Raw genomic sequence first — 18,666 nt, 5'->3', positions numbered from 1 at the left:
TCAAAATTGGAGGCCATCTTGATAAGGAAATTCAAATCAAGATCTGAGAATGCAATTGGACGAATGGGCTTCTTACAAGAGGAGTAATGACATAGGCCAAATTTCAAATTCATCTGACAAGAGCTATGGAGAGCTTCAGAACAAGTTGGCAAAGTATTTCAAGATTCAAAATGGACGATCAAGATTTGAAGATCTACAACGGGTAGATAGCTTCTTCAAGCTATAAATACCCATGCAAGACTTGAAGACAAGCACCTCTCTCACCTCTCTAAAATCACTCATCTACTTACGTATCTGAGATATCATTTGAAAGAAGAAAAAATTGAGTGAGTGCTAAAAGTGAGCTATTATTTCGAAAAAGAGAGAAGAAAATTTGAAGAGTGCAAGTATTGAGCTAAAAAGAAAAATTCAAGTCTGAGAGAGAAGAAGAAAAATATTTTCTTTGTAAAACCATATCTACTGTGAGTAGAGGAAAGGAGAGTAGCAGGTGCGGCTTGTGAAATCCGAGTTGAGTGCAAGGCACTCAGAAGGAGCGTGGCTTTGTGCGAGATGCTCGGGAGCGTAGCTAGACGCTCGGGAGAAAAGCTCGAGAGTATAGCATTGTGCGGGATACTCGGAGGAGTGCGGCTTTGTGCAGAACACTCGTGAAGACTAAGTGTAGCTGGGTGCAAAACGCTTGGTTGAAGAGCGTAGCTGGGTGCAAGACGCTCATGAACGTAGCTGGGTGCAAGACGTTTGGGTTTGAGTGTTGCTGTAGGCAAAGAGCATTCGGAGTAGCAGATGCTAGAAGGGCACTGATCCACTATTTGTATCTGGTTGATTGAAGATAGTAGAAATCTTCCTTGGAGTGAAAGGAAGAAGTGGAGTAGGAGAATTACGCTATCTCCGAACCACTATAAATCTCTTTGTCTCTTTACTTTGCTTGTACCATATTTATTCTTGCATGCATATCCCGTACTAACCCACTAACTGATATATCCATCTGGGTGTTGCAAAGTCATACGTGTGCATGCATAGCATTATAGTGCATATTTTATTCTAAGTCTTCATATTCAAAGTGCATGTACTGAGCATTTCAATTTCCTAGAGCTTATTTACTATTCATGCACTATTCACACACTATTCCTTACTATTCACTTACTTTTCACATTTATTTGTAAGGGATTCCTCCTGATTCATACAAACCTATTTTCTATTCACTCTTTATTTATCATCTGGGTTTGCTATCTCTTTTGTGCATGCGATATATCTTTTCATATCTGATCAAGTTATTTATAGCACTTTACGTACTGATATTCCGCTGCGAACTCTAAGTTGTTTATTTGCTTTATGCTTGCTACCTAGAGTTGAAATTACCAAAGTGTTATATTTTTTTTAATTTGCTGAAAAGTCTATTCACCCCCCCTCTAGACTTTTCCCACCCTATCGGGATCAACAAGTGGTATCAGAGCAGTTGTCTATTTGGGTGAAAATTTGACTGCTAGACAAATCTCAAAACTTCAAGATGAAGAGAAACTTAGCTCAGAACTTATTATTCTCACTTGATAAATTTGATGATTGGAAAATTCGCATGCAGGTCCATTTATCTGCTTTACATGATGAGATGTGGGAAGTGATTTCTGATGGTCCAATTAAAATTCTCAAAGTCAACCCATCATCAGAACAATCAAGCACTACACCATCTTACATCTCAAAACCAAAAGTTGAATGGACTCCAGAGGATAGAATACGAAATAACTTGGATAATATTGTCAAGGACATTTTGTTCAAAGCTATTGATGACGCAACTTTCCCAAAGGTCCGAAAATGCAAAACGGCGAAAGAAGTATGGGAAGTTCTCATCAAGATAGGTGAAGGAGATGAACAGGAGAAGGACAATAAGCTCACTATTGCACTAAAAAAAATTCGAAGACTTCAAGATGCAAAGTGGCGAGACAATTGCAGATATGGAAATGCAAATTGTCGATCTAGGCAAAGAGATTGATCAAAAGGAGATATCGCTCAAAATACTTCGAGGTCTACCGTCAAGTTGGGATATGAAGGTTACCGCGATGCGTGACCATAGGGATCTCAAAACGTTATCAACCGACAAGTTTTTTAGTGATCTAAAAGCTTATGAGTTCGAGATGAAGTCAAGGACGGAGGAAGAACGCGAAGAACGAAACAACGCGCTAGTTGCCGAACAACCGTCCACGTCAAGGTCAGTAGAAAATAGTGATTTATTATCTGACGAAAATTTTTCCTTGTTTGTTAGGAAATTCAAGAAATTCATGAGGAAGAAAAACAAAAAATTTCCTCAAGCAAACTCAACAAGAAGGCCAAGGATGGAATCACCAGATGATTCGAACTTATGCTACAACTGTAAAAGGCCAGGACATTTTATGGCTGAGTGTCCCTATCCCAAGGTAAGCAAAATTCAATTTGAAAAATCACAGGATGGAGTGAAGGCCAAAGAAAGAAAGTTCAAGAAGGACAAAAGAAAAGCTCTTGTAAGTGACCCACTTGAAATGAGTGAGTCAGAAGATTCTACTAGTGATGAAAGTGATAGTTCAAATGAAGACACTGCACTATTTTGCATGAGTACATCCAATGAGTCAAACTACCATGAGAAATGCTTAATGGTGCATGATGTTGAAGAAGATGAGGTAACATCTAAAACTTTTGATTCTGTAAGTACTTCATTTTCGCAAGAGTCCATCTCTCTTTTAATGAGAGATTGTCAAACCTTTATGGACACTTATTCTCAAATCGAAGAGCGCAATAATTTGTTAATTCTTGAAAAAGAAGAAATAAATACGAAATTGCAAAATGCTCTACTTGAGGCGAGAAACTTGAATGCCGAAATTATTCATCTTCAAGAAGAGTGTAAATCAAGGGAAGTTCGAGAACACAACTTAAGGGAGGTTATTGCATCGTTTATTCATTCGTCTAAAATAATGGACAAAATGGTAAATATGCAAAAATCGCCAAATGATAAAATCGGTCTTGGTTATGATCCGTCGTGTTCTCAAACCTCTCAGATGTTGACCGGTTCTACTACTACTTTAAATAATAAAGTGCATGTGGTAAAATTTGTTAAGAGTCAAGATAGCACAATGAGACAAGGATTTGGGTATCACACAAAAGTCAAAAATAGCACTGTACGGCCGAAGCCCCATAGAAATAACATTTCGCCAAATCAATCTATTAAAAGGCATGGATTTAATTATTCAAAGAGATACACCAATGAGTTAAGTGCAAAAACCCCGCATTGGAAAATGGGAAAATTTCCAAATAGTGGAGCTAGGAGATTTTCTCCTACAGAGTCATATTACGTTGAAAATATTAAACCTTGGACTAGACCAAGATTTAATAGGTTCAAACAATATATTTCCCAGGTACCATATAGTAGAGTAAATTTTCAAAACCGTGCACCAACAATGTTTTCAAAAATTAGGCATGATTATAATGTTGATAATGGTTACAAATCACCTAATCTTGGATCAGTAAGATCTAGGTGGATTTGGATACCTAAAAGTACTAACCCCCAAGGACCCAAGCAAGGTTGGGTACCTAAAAGTTGTTTAAATTGATTGCAGGAAGTATGGTACTTCGATAGTGGGTGTTCACGACACATGACTGGAAACAAAACTAGTCTTGTAGATTTTAAAACTATCGAAGGACCAAAAGCCGTATTTGGTGGAAATGATCGATATGACACAACAAAAGGGAGCAAGATGAGGAACAGGATGACCTTGAGGATGACAATCAGGATGAGGAGGTTAACAATGAAAGCAATGCGACAAATCAAGCTACTCCTACATCACACGTGAACAATTCCTCACCGCCAACCAACTCCCAATACAACTTTAAACCAGATCTAAGATGGCTTAGAAATCACCCTCAAGATCTTGTTATTGGAAGAGTACAAGACGGCGTGAAAACAAGATCCGCAACACGAGATACTCTATTCGCATATTTTCTATCTCAAATCGAGTCAAAGGAAATTGACGAAGCTCTAAGTGATCCAAGCTGGATTGAAGCCATGCAAGAAGAGCTAAATCAATTCAAAAGAAACGATGTGTGGGAGCTTGTTCCTAGACTAGAGAATTACAATGTAATAGGTACAAAATGGGTGTTTAGGAACAAAGCGAATGAAGATGGAATCATTGTTAGGAATAAAGCAAGGCTAGTTGCAAAGGGCTACTCACAAGAAGAAGGAATAGATTTTGATGAAACGTTTTCCCCAGTTGCACGACTTGAAGCAATAAGAATATTTTTAGCCTACGCAGCATACAAGAATTTTACGGTCTATCAAATGGACGTGAAAAGTGCATTTCTTAACGGCTTACTTGAAGAAGAAGTTTACGTTGAACAACCACCCGGATTTGAGGTACAAGGTAATGTTGATAAGGTCTATAAACTAAAGAAGGCGTTGTATGGTTTAAAACAAGCACCCCAAGCTTGGTATGATACACTATCGACGTTCTTAATTAGTTGTGGTATTACCAAGGGCCTTGTTAACAAAACCTTATTTAGAATTCAAGAAAATGATCATATCTTATTAGTACAAATTTATGTTGATGATATTATTTTTGGAAGTACTGATAAAACCTTGTGCGAGAAATTTTCTAAGCTAATGCAGAACAGATTCGAAATGTGCGAGAAATTTTCTAAGCTAATGCAGAACAGATTCGAAATGAGCATGATGGGCGAATTGAACTACTTCCTTGGACTACAAGTCAAACAAATGGGCGAATTGAACTACTTCCTTGGACTACAAGTCAAACAAATGAAGGAAGGAATCTTTATCAATGGACTACAAGTCAAACAAATGAAGGAAGGAATCTTTATCAACCAAGCCAAATACACAAAAGATCTTATCAAGAAATTTGGATTGGAAGGAAAAAGCTTAGTGAAAATTCCTATGAGCACAGCACAATGAATAGACAAAGATGACGAAGGAAAAGACGTAGATCAAACGATGTATAGAGGAATGATTGGATCTTTGCTATACCTCACTGCGAGTAGACCTGACATATCTTACTCAGTGGGTGTATGCGCTAGATTCCAATCTAAGCCGAAAGAAAGTCATCTACTTGCTACCAAGAAGATCATTCGTTATCTCAAGGGAACAATCAATGTTGGATTATGGTATCCAAAAGAAGGTAATTTTGAACTAACCGGATATTCAGATGCAGATTTTGCAGGTTGCAAAATTGATCGTAAAAGCACCTCCGGAACGTGCCAGTTCTTAGGGGGAATGTTAGTTTCATGGTTTAGCAAGAAACAAAACTCCATTGCTACAAGCACTGCCGAAGCCGAATATATCGCAGTAGGGAGTTGTTGTTTGCAAATTTTGTGGATGAAGCAACAGTTGAAAGATTACGGAATAAATTGTGAGGACGTTAGTATTTTTTGTGATAATACTAGCGCTATTGTGATTTCCCAAAATCCTGTGTTTCACTCACGGAAAAAACACATCGACGTACGACATCATTTTATTCGTGACCACGTCGAAAAGAAGGATTTTAGAATCGATCATATTCCCACTGAGAATCAAATTGCCGATATTCTCACGAAACCGTTGTGTGAATCTCGATTTGCAACTTTAAGGCATGAGATGGGCATGATCGAAATGAGCTAAGCATCACTTTCCTATCCTTAAGCTCAATTTTATTTAATTATAATCTAATTTTTTTTTAATTGTTACGTGCCTATATGCGTATATGTGCTAAAAATGCATATTATATGATTTTGTGCTTTAATTTGCGATCAATTGTCAAATACGTGATTATGTGTGTGCATGATAATTTGTGCAAATTTTGCACAAATTGTGCTTTAATTCTTTCAAAATGCATATTATATGTGTTATGTGATTTTGGATGATTTCGTGTGAGCATGGTACGTATTTCCCATCTTTATTTTCAAGTGTTCACATGCTTTTAGTCAAAGTACTGTAGAAAATCTTTGTTGATATCTTTGACATTTATTTTATCTTGTCTTGTAAGTCATGTGATGAAAGGCTATGTCTTTGCATGTATTTTGATAGGTGAGCATATGTGTCAAGTTTTTACCATCTTTTACTTTTACTAGAGTTGCTAGAGTAACAACTGTAAGAAACTAGAGTTCTTAATTGTCACTCAGATGTACTCTAGAGAAAGTTAAAAGAATTTATGAGTTACACCTGTCACATGTCAGCATTTATTTCAAACTTGTATTATTTTTAGCTCATGATTACTTGTGAGACTTGCTATTTGATTTTATATGATTTTTACGTGTCTCATATTTTTATTTTTCATCCCTATTCAAAAATATTTTTGCATGTATCTATTTTTGCATAGATCTATTTCGTCAGGGATATTCTTGAGTTAAAGCTACCGATTTTACCCATATACCCTCTGACTTGACCGAATTACCCTCAAGCCTAAAAAGACCACAATTATTTCATTAAGGGTAAAGTAGTCTTTTGAACCCCCAAAACCCATTAAAAAGGAGGCAACTTTTTGGATTCCCCAAAATTTGAAAGCCAGAATTGAAAGACCCATTCCCCTTTCTCTTCTCTATTTCAACGAGGAAGCCATAGCCGAAACTCCAAAACTTCTCAAACCCAAGTGTTTTACTCATACCCATTCCAAAATAACTCCAGAAATGGCACCTACTACCCGAAAAATCTCTAAGAGAACCCCACCCACAGTTTCTACTAAGAAGATTGAGACCGGGCATTTGTTCGAACCCGTCGACTTGGTGAATGTGGCCATCGATAAACAGCTTGCTCAAGAAATTATTGATGGATTAGAGAAGTCTGAACTGTTGAAGGTATGCAAATATCAATTTGTTGGTATTTTTGATGATGCCGTGTGCAATTTCTTTGAGCATTCCAAGTTGAAAAATGATGCTATTGTTTGTCGTGTGAATGGAAAATCTGTTTGTGTGAAACAAAGTGATATAAAATGTCTATATGCTTTATTTGATGAAGTTACAAGCTTTGAAGGGTATTTTTATGATAAGAACAGTTTTTGGCCTGTGGTTCGAATGGATGAGGGAGATGCCGTGCCCAAATTTCCTGGATATAGGAATGACTTTAAGTTAGAATTTGCTAAGTTGGGTGAAATAATTGCTAAGTGTTTGTTGAGCAAGTTAGGAGGTTTTGACCGAATCACCTTGCAAATTGCTAGAATTATGCATGCTGTGTTTAATGGTGTCAAGGTGGATTGGAGTGAAATTATTTTTGATAGGCTAAAGAGCATGGTGAATAAGACTGAGAAACCGGGTTACGGTTTGTTGATCGGAGAGCTGTTGAGAAAGAAGGGAGTAAAAATGGGTGAGATAAAACCGATACTTGCTTGCAAGTATTGTTTAGGGTGAACATGAAGAGATCCATTGATGAAGATGACCACACGTATGAAATTCCTTTGAATAGAGTGTTTAAGAAGGTTAGGACTTCAAAAGAAAAAGTGGTTAGCAAAGAAAATGTTACTCGAGAAGAAATGGATGCTATTGAAGCCTTAGAGGAGATGAGTGGTAACATTGGAGGGAGTGAGCGTGTGGAGTGTCAAAATGATGAGAGTCATGGTTGTGAGGGGAAAGGAAAAAGAGATGAAAATGAGAGTGAGGGTGACCGTGAGGTTGAGGATGAAATTGAGGGGGAAGGAATTCATGAGAATGAGAATGTTGAAAAACATAACATTGAGGGGGAAGAAAATTGTGATATTGCTGAAAGAATTGAAAGAGTTGAGGAAATTATTGGGGACCAACAAGTGACAACAAATGGTATAGAATGTCAGGTGCCGGACATTTCCTAATGACATGCTCAGTGTCTTCCACTACTGTTTTGCATAGCCAGCATTTATCGTTGCTGGTCATGCCACACTTGAACCTGCGATAATTCGTCATTATTCTTCCGTGTCTGATTAGCCAAGCAAAAATGCGTATTCGGTTCGGAACTTTTAATTTCCACACGTTATTCCATTTGGCTGCTTCGATTGAGTTAATAGAGCCAATCGCTTGGTCGTAAGCTGAACTGACAGAGAATTTGCCTGATGAATAATTAGACCAACCAAATTCATCATTCTCCTCCGGATCATTGCAGACAATGGTAGTTGCTAATTTCTCTAGTGTCTGCCCTAGTAAGATATGCTCCAATTGACGCCATTTCCATCCTCTGCCTGTTTCCCAGTAGCTCGCCACTGAGCGATATAGTTTAGGAAGGGGTAGAGGAACAGAGATAACCTCCTTCAACGGGGATTCAGCACTCCAAGTATCTAACCAGAACAGGGTGTCACATCCATTTCTCAACACTTTCCTAATTCCTTTCCGAAGAATATAGGTGGATTTGAGGATGCCCTTTCATGCATTGGACATGTTTTTCTTCGGCTGCCACAATTCATAATTCTCGGATGATGCGGAATACTTAGCCTTGAGGATTTGGATCCATAGGCTTTTTTCATTTTGCAGAATCCTCCATCCTAGTTTTGCTAAGAAGGCATGGTTCATTTCCTCTAGTCTTCTTATTCCTAGGCCTCCATTAGACTTGCTTAATGTCAATGTGTCCCAACTAATGAGGTGGCTTCTCCTTGTACCATCTGAGCTACCCCATATGAAATCCCGAATTAGCCGTTCAATCGTGTCTAGCACCCCCACCGGTAGGAGTGTTGTTTGCATTGTGTAGTAAGGAATTGCTGAAAGTACAGATTGTGCAAGGGTCTGTCTGCCTGCTAGGGAGAGACTTTTTGCCTTCCATCCTGATAATCTGGACTGGACTCTCTCAATGATCCCTGAAAATGTCTCCTTCTTCAATCTCCCATGAATTGACGGGATTCCGAGATATTTAGCCATGTCGTCTACTTTTGGAATGCCTATTGCATTAGTTATTCCCAGCTGTAGCTCCATTGAGGTATTCTTTGAGAAGTAAACTGATGATTTATGGTAATTAACTCTTTGCCCTGAACTGTTGCAGAAGGTGTCAAGGCTCTTTTTCATAGTCATGGCTTGCTCGATGGTGGCTTCTCCGAACAAAAGCATGTTATCTGCAAAAAAAAGATGGGAAATGTTAGGCCCTTGTCTAGTGATTTGAGTTCCTTTCCATTCACCTGTTGTAACCGCGTGTTGAATAATGTGGCTAAGCCTTTCGATGCACAGAACGAAGAGCAGGGGTGATATGGGGTCCCCTTGTCTTATGCCGCGTCCTGGCCGAAACCATCTAGAGGTTTCATCATTCGACCTGATTGCAAGGCGAGATGTGGTTACACATGCTAAGATCATCCTTAACCACTGCTGGTTGAATCCAATGGTCCGTAGCGTATTTTCAATATACTTCCAAGAAAGTCTGTCATATGCCTTCTCCAAATCCACTTTTAGAATCCTTTTTTACTTCTCATTGAATTTAACACCTCCTGGTATACCAGTATATTATTAGTAATCTGCCTCTCCGGCACAAAGCTGGTCTGATGTGGGCCAATCAAGATTTTTGAACAATCTTTGAGCCGGTTTGTCATGGTTTTAGTCAGCAGTTTATAAGTCACATTGCAAAGACCAATCGGTCGAAGTTGCTTCACTGTTTCCGGGTTAGGCACCTTAGGAATAAGGGAGATCACTGTGTCGTTGCATCCTTCAGGTAACATGCCATCTGCAAAAAATCTTTGGGCAAATGATATTAAAGATTCACCGACTGTATCCCAAGTACTTTGAAAGAAGCTAGCACTGTATACATCTGGTCCAGGTGCTTTTGAGGGAGCCATATCAAATAAAGCTTGTTTAATTTCTTCCTTCGTGAAGTCACTGTTGATAGTTGTCCAGTCCGCTTCACTCAAGCATGGAAACCTATCATACATAGGATCCTGTGGAAGTAAAGATGTATCTTCTGTAAAGAGGTCAGTGAAGAATTTCTGAATATAATCTTTAATCTGGGCATTATCAGTCAGTATGTGACCTTCCTCATCCTTCAGGGCTTTGATTTTTAGGGAGCTATTCTTTACAGTTGTAGCCATATGATAGTATCGGGTGTTGCGATCACCGGACGTAATCCAATCTTCTCTCGATCGCTAACTTCTTCCTATTTAGTTACAGAGTTGAAATCCCCTACTGTAAGCCATGGTTCTTGGTACCCCAAGTTCTGCTCAGATAGCTCAGCAAAAAGACTCCTTCTCAAGTGTTGGTTTGGACTCCCATACACCACAGACAGTAACCAAGGTTCCGAAACACCATCAACAACCTTCATGCTAATAAATTGGGGGTGAGTGTTCACAATTGTGATATCAATGGCTGACTTCCACAAGATCCATATTCCTCCTGAGAAGCCTATCGCCTCTACACGTATCCATTCGTCAAACCCAAGGCTAGAATAGATTTTGTTAGCGTGGCTGCCTGACACTTTAGGTTCAAGTAATCTAACAATAGACGGATTATGAAAGCGAATAAAATGTTTCAGGGTGTTGCGGAAGGATTTTGAAGCAGTACCCTGACAATTCCATATTAGGCAAATCATTAAAAAACAAAAGAAAAAAGAACAAACCGGAGTGCGCTCAAGAGCGCAAATGGTCAATAGCCGCATGGTCATTTTGACCATCATGTCTAACCACTTCCTCCATGGTTTCATCAGGAGGATCATCCAAGTTGTTGAAGACTCTTGCTCTATTCGATGGGTCGCCCAGCAGTGCATAGTCCAGATGAGCCAAAGAGCTTTCCGGGTGGTCACCCTGGTGGCGGACCACATTAGTGACAATATTCTTCCCTTTGTTGGAACCGCGGACTACCGTGTGCTCCGACTCTGCCGCTGCTTGTCTTGAACTTCTACCTCTACTGCACCTGCCTCTCTGTGTTTCGCGAAGCGGGGGATTGTATTGTCGTGGTTGAGCGTTGTAGGCTGCTGACCTTTGGGGCTCTGCATTATTCCTCTAGAGTGATTTGTTAGTAGGCTGCCTGTAATTGGTCCTAATCTGTGGAAGTGTTCCACTTGTATTACAACCTTCCACATCCCTTCCTTCTTCATCATTCTGGGGACCCTGTTCAAGATTATCAAGACCATTTAAAATCGCAAATCGTGACTGGGATTGGACCCCCACTATTACAATACCTGGCGATGCTGCGAACCTGCTTGGGGGTTGGCGGCCATTAGTTAGTCGGTTGCCCCCCCTTCCTTGTCCTCTCCTATCCTTACGAGACACCAACATCCAAGACCCATAGTCCTCCTTTAACTGATGAATCCGAGTTGCCATCTGAGGAGTCGTAGCCGGGTGACCCTCTTTCCTGCCTCTATCAACCTCCTCAGGGTTGCAATCACTTTCCGGAGCAGTCTTTCCACACTGATCTAGTTTATGACCATATAGACCACACTTGAAACACACCAGGTGGATGCCTTCATAGGTAATAGGCCACGCCTTCTGTTCTAGAGTGAATTTTGAAAGCAGGGGTTTGGACATATCAACTTCCACACAGACTCTAGCAAACTTACCCTTGGAGACCAAACTAGTAGTGCTATCAACTTTGATGGGGCGTCCTACATTCTTGCCAATCTTTAGCAAAAATTCATCTTCAAAATATTCAATTGGAAGCGTAGGGAACCGAACCCAGACCAACAGTTTCTCAGTTTTGTCATCTCTTGGATCAAAATTAGGCTTCCATTCCTGGACGACCAAGTAGTGATCCAAGATCATCCAGGGACCCTTGAATTTCGCAAACTCGTAGTCTATAAGTGATTCGTATTTCGCCAGATAGTAGTCAAGATCCAGAGTGATCAGCTCAAACGGCGCTTCCGGTTTCCACATCCGTTGCAATCTCTGTAGCAAGAAGGAGTAGTTTACCATCCTACCCAGAACTTTGATGATTAGCGAGCGTCTCCACGGTCTACGGAGTCTTTGCTTCTCTTCTTTGGTTACCGGAACGACTGGGCACTTTGGATCTGCCTTATCTTGGTCCATTAGTTCTTCGTCCGAGGCTTCCTCAGTCTCTGGGATATCAAACGAAGCCTTGCGCTGCCATGCATGACTTGGAGTGTCTGCGGGGGTATTCCATTGCACCGACTCCGGCGACATCAATCCGGCTAATAATGGAGTTTCTTGAACCATCTCTACGGTAGGGGAGAGTAGATCAGTTGCGTCTGTTTCCCTGCCCCTTTTGGACTTCTTGGTACTCCGTTCGAGCATATCTTGTTCTTCCAACGAACGAGTGGTCGCCGCTGGTGAAGCCGTCTCAGAGAGTGTTTCCGTCATCTTTTCACAAAATACAATTTGATTCGTCGATTTGATTTTTCATACTTTGTTTAATTAGTTAGCCCATTTTCAATACTTTTAATTTATTTTAATAGTTTTAGATGTTCAGTAGTGCAACCCATTTTTAATTCTAATTTACCTTTGTTTTCTTTTCCTTTTTTTTTTGTTTTGCTTTTAGAAGTTACGTACGTAACTTAATTTCTAATGAATAGCAGCAGCCCAAGTTTTAATTTACCTTTTTGTTTATTATTTTTAGCTTTGAACGTAACAATCAAATTGCGAAGACTAATTCTGCGAACTGCTACGTAAGATGAGCGTACGTGGACTGCTGCTGCGGCGATGAATTTCCTTCATAAACGGAAAATCTGTCCGTGAATTGCTATTGTCCAAAGATTCCCTCCGCACTTCTCTCTCATGAACGGACAATACTAAGTCTAAATTAGTATAAATAGGCAAGGAATTATGTACTAAAATCAATCAGTTTTTCGTAGAATAATTTTATTCATATTGTAAACACTCCCTGCGATGTCCTGCTGAGTTCTTATTAAAGTTTGATTCTACAAGACAGTAAGCTTTATTTAGCCTAAATTATTCTTTGCACTTTATTATCTATATATCTTCTGTTATATTCATATATATGAATTATTGCTTGATTAATTGTTGCAAAAGGACCCATTGTTCAATTGTCAAGTTATTACATTGCTAGTCAGAACCTTGAATCCGTAATTGTTTAAGTGTTCTGATGTTGGTAGCAAATAGCATAATTTGATTATAACTGATTTTCAGTTTGTGTTATGATGATATATAGTCTAGCTTAAATGAACCGAGCTTATGAGTTTGTTGGCTAGGATTGGTAGTCTTTCTAATTCGATTAATGCTGTTAGTAAATTAAATCTTAAGAGCTTGTTTAGGGTTGTTTATTAGCTAGGGAAGTAATTAAAGAACTTGTTTTAATTACCGACCAAGTAAGGAAAGACAGGTTGTTAGAGCTTGTTAATAATCATAACCAATCTAGTAAAGAGTAAAGCTAATTTGGCTTGCAAATCAATATCTGTCTTGTTAGAATTAAACTAATATTATTCCTTGGGTTGGATACTATTTGCCATTGACATTTATCTGATAATTATTTGCCATTTGATGTTATTTTTCATTTTATTGTTACTATTTAAGTTTCTATTCCAATCTCATTATTTATTACATCTATTGCTAAAAATAAGTCTAACCAATCTCTGTCGGTACGACGTTACTCATCTCTATTACAGTTCATAAGAGTAAGTATTTATTATTTGTTGGTTTCGACACCCACCAAATTTTTGGTGTTGTTGCTGGGGATTGGTGTCAATTAGATTTATTTGAATGCCACGTTCTTCTCGTACGGGTCAATTGCAATACGATCCTGAGATTGAGAAGACTGCTAAGAAGTTGAGGAAGGACACTAGATTGTGTAAAAACAAAGTGGTTTATTCAACATCTGTTCAATCAACTACCGGAACTGAATCAACTGCCTCTTTTGGCGATTCTGAAAAAGAGCAAAAAATGGCCGAAAATCAAGTAGTGGCTGAAGAACAAAGAACTTTAAGGGAACTTTCTGCACCAAATCTAAATCAACAAACTCTTTGTATTCAACATCCTGCCTTAGAGGTTGGTTTTGAATTAAGGTCAGGTTTTATTCAATTACTTCCAACATTTTGTGGACTTGAAAATCAAGATCCACATAAGCACCTAAAAGAGTTCCCCGTAGTGTGTTCGAGCTTCAAACCGCAAAGAGTGACAGAAGATCAAATCAAACTACGTGCTTTCCCATTCTCATTAGCCGATAGAGCAAAGGATTGGTTATTTTACATTCCTTCAGGCTCAATAAACACCTGGGATGCAATGGTAGGATTATTTCTTGAAAAGATTTTCCCTGCATCACGAACTGCCAACATTAGAAGGGAAATATGTGGCATCAAGCAAAGAGACACAGAGACTCTCCACAAGTATTGGGGAACGTTTCAAGCAACTGTGTGCTAGTTGCCCTCAACATGGAGTTTCTGAACAGCTCCTCATTCAATACTTTTATGAGGGATTGCTTCCCATGGAAAGAAAGATGATGGATGCAGCTAGTGGAGGTGTTATAGTGAACAAAACTCCTCGTGAAGCTAGAGATTTGATATCCATAATGGCTGCCAATTCACAACAATTTGGATGCATGCAGACAGGACACACCTTCTAGAAGAGTGAATGAGGTAAATATTTCTTCCCTTGAGAATAAAGTATCTCACTTAACTACTCTTGTTCAACAATTAGCTATAGGAGGTACGCATCAAGTAAAAGCTTGTGGGATATGTGGTGCTACTGGACACCAAACAGACATGGTATCCGACACTTCAATATGATTATTATGAGCAAGCTAATGCAATTGGAGGGTTTCCAGGCCAACCACAAAGAAATTATGATCCCTATTCAAATACGTACAACCCAGGATGGAGGGATCATCCAAATTTCAGCTACAAGCCACGTCCACAATTTTCACAGTTTCAGCCTAGACAACCCATTCAACAACAACCTTCATCTTCACAACAACCATCTTCTAATTCAAGTATGTCATTGGAAGATATTGTTAAGTCACTTGCAACTAACACACAACAATTTCAGCAAGAAACAAGAACAAGTATTCAACATTTAGAAAGTCAGATGAGCCAGCTAGCATCTACCGTGAGTAGATTGGAATCTCAAGGTAAGTTGCCCTCACAAACTATTGTTAATCCAAAACAAAATGTAAGTGCAATTACCCTGAGAAGTGGAAAAGAGTTGGAAAAGCATACTCAAGTGAGAAAAAACATCCAACCGAGATGAGGAAACTGAGAAAGAGGTCCATCGACCTCAAAATGATCAAAAGCCTGACAAAGAACATCCAAAGTCTTTGGCAATTCCTCATCCTTTTCCTAGTAGGTTGGCCAAATCCAAGAACGCCGATGAAGAAAAAGAAATACTTGAGACATTTCAAAAGGTCGAGGTAAATATTCCTTTACTTGATGCTATTAAACAAATTCCTCGATATGCTAAGTTTCTCAAGGAGTTGTGCACAAACAAAAGAAAATTAAAAGGCAATGAAATGGTAAACATGGGGGAAAATGTTTCAGCTATCCTTCATAGAAAATTACCTCCCAAATGCAAAGATCCAGGTATGTTTGTTATCCCTTGCAAAATTGGAAACGTTAATGTTGAAAGCGCAATGTTAGATCTTGGAGCTTCAATTAATGTCATGCCTCTATCTGTTTATTCATCTTTGAATGTTGGCTCCTTAAAAGAAACTGGTGTAATTGTTCAACTTGCTGATAGATCGAATGTTTATCCTGTGGGAGTTTTAGAGGATGTTTTAGTACAAGTTGATGGATTCATTTTTCCTGCTGATTTTTATGTGTTAGATATGGAAGAAGACAATTCTACCAATTCCTCATTGATCTTATTAGGAAGGCCATTTTTGAAAACATCTAAAACTAAAATTGATGTGCATGATGGTATATTGACAATGGAGTTTGACGGTGGCATTGTTAAATTTGATATATTTAATACTAACATGAAACATCTGAATGACATTTCATTTGTTTTTGTTATGAATATTTTATTGCAAGAAGATAATTGTCATTTGATTGGTGGTGATAAACTGAATGTTGCGTTGAATAGAAATCCTGACTTTGAGGATGTGCTAGGAAGAAAATGGCGTCTAGCCAAAGACGTTAAAGAAAGACGCTACTTGGGAGGCAACCCAAAGGGAGTTTATTCTACTCTTCCCCTTTATTTGTTTTGCAATTTTATTAATTTTTCTCTTATCTTTACATTCTATTTAACATTGGGGACAATGTTGAGAATAAGTGTGGGGAGGGGATATGATTATTTTCTTCTCGTCAAAAACAAAAAAAAATTTCAAAAAATAATAGTATTTTTACTAAAATTCATAACATAATTGAATAATTGATCTTGCATATTATGAGTATTTAGTTAGTGTTTTGTTTGATATGGTGGTGGCTAAACTAACCAAGCATGAACCTGTGAGATATTTGAGCTTTTGACTGACACTTCAGTCCAATTATTTTATTCTTGTGTGATATCTTCCATAGATTTGTATCTTTAGAACTTGCCTAGATTCTCTTTAAAGCTAATTTGATTCATGCATGATTTTAAAGATGATTAAGGCCATCTTTGATTTTTAGCCTCACTAGCCAAATAGCCTGTTCATACCGTAATAATTTTCCTTTGTCAGCCACTTTGAGCCTGTTAACTCTATTTTATTCTTATTGAACCACACATTATAAGCATCATACCTGAAATTAATTTCCTTAACCTTGCCTAGAGGACTAAGGGAGCTTTGATTAGGTAAATGCATATAGATTGGGTGTGTGGAAAGAGGTTGGCAAAAGTGTCTATATGAGTGAGAATAATGAAATTGTCATTGGAGTTCTATGAGCTTTTTGGTTGGTATTTTCAAAAATAAAATGAGTTGATATAGTTGTTTCAATTTGAGATTGTTTCTACACAAAGAGGGTGAAATGTGTGATGGAAAGTGCATTTCTTCTTCTACAAAAAAAAATCAAAGAAAAAGAAAAAAAAAGAAGAAAAAAAAACGAAAGTAGCAGTACAAAAAAGAGAAAAAGAGAAAATGAAATTATCATTTTTTGTTGATATTCGTAGTCCTGCTGAATAAGATATGAATAGTTTATGGTCATATGGGGATGTGATAGTTTATTCGGTTGAAGTTGAAATATCAAAATAACAAGAGCGATTGGGTTCATTGGATCTTTATTTTTGAGTTAGTTCATTCAATCATGCTCCGCTAATTTTGAAGGCTTTTTGAACTACTTTTCCAAATAATTCCTAGCCTTTGCCCTAAGCCCCATTACAACCTTGGAGAAAGTCCTTATGATTTGGTCATGCATGTTATCTTGTAGTGGAGAATAAGAAGATATGCAAGCCTATGGTAGAGCATTTCTATAGGAATTGATTTGAGTGAAATTTATACACCCTTCAAACACTTTTGAGCCAAGAGTGATATACCCGTGAGGGTTTGGTTATTTAGTTTACTCCATTTTCAAATTAACTGGTACCTAATTATTTATAATGTGTTTGAGACCAACGTTCATGAAGTGTTATGAGTTTTTATATATTTATGTTTTCTTAAATAATGTCGTCTTTGCTTGAGGACAAGCAAATGATTAGTGTGGGGAATTTTGATAAACACTATTTTTATATTCAATTTAAATTAATTTTTATAATAAATTACTTTTATTTATTTAACATTATATTTATTTTACACATTATTTTATGTATTTTGAAATAATATATTAGTTATATGAATAATTGGGCTTAATTGATTATTTGAGCTAATTATATATTTTACTTTGTTTAATTAGTTAGCCCATTTTCAATACTTTTAATTTATTTTAATAGTTTTAGATGTTCAGTAGTGCAACCCATTTTTAATTCTAATTTACTTAGATGTTCAGTAGTGCAACCCATTTTTAATTCTAATTTACCTTTGTTTTCTTTTCCTTTTTTTTTTTTTAATTCTAATTTACCTTTGTTTTCTTTTCCTTTTTTTTTTTTGTTTTGCTTTTAGAAGTTACGTACGTAACTTAATTTCTAATGAATAGCAGCAGCCCAAGTTTTAATTTACCTTTTTGTTTATTGTTTTTAGCTTTTAACGTAACAATCAAATTGCGAAGACTAATTCCGCGAACTGCTACGTAAGATGAGCGTACGTGGACTGCTGCTGCGGCGATGAATTTCCTTCATAAACGGAAAATCTGTCCGTGAATTGCTATTGTCCAAAGATTCCCTCCGCACTTCTCTCTCATGAACGGACAATACTAAGTCTAAATTAGTATAAATAGGCAAGGAATTATGTACTAAAATCAATCAGTTTTTCGTAGAATAATTTTATTCATATTGTAAACACTCCCTGCGATGTCCTGCTGAGTTCTTATTAAAGTTTGATTCTACAAGACAGTAAGCTTTATTTAGCCTAAATTATTCTTTGCACTTTATTATCTATATATCTTCTGTTATATTCATATATATGAATTATTGCTTGATTAATTGTTGCAAAAGGACCCATTGTTCAATTGTCAAGTTATTACATTGCTAGTCAGAACCTTGAATCCGTAATTGTTTAAGTGTTCTGATGTTGGTAGCAAATAGCATAATTTGATTATAACTGATTTTCAGTTTGTGTTATGATGATATATAGTCTAGCTTAAATGAACCGAGCTTATGAGTTTGTTGGCTAGGATTGGTAGTCTTTCTAATTCGATTAATGCTGTTAGTAAATTAAATCTTAAGAGCTTGTTTAGGGTTGTTTATTAGCTAGGGAAGTAATTAAAGAGCTTGTTTTAATTACCGACGAAGTAAGGAAAGACAGGTTGTTAGAGCTTGTTAATAACCATAACCAATCTAGTAAAGAGTAAAGTTAATTTGACTTGCAAATCAATATCTGTCT

Source organism: Ipomoea triloba, chromosome 11 (assembly GCF_003576645.1).
Source record: "Ipomoea triloba cultivar NCNSP0323 chromosome 11, ASM357664v1".
Lineage (NCBI taxonomy): Eukaryota > Viridiplantae > Streptophyta > Magnoliopsida > Solanales > Convolvulaceae > Ipomoea > Ipomoea triloba.
This window is presented reverse-complemented; position numbering follows the sequence as displayed.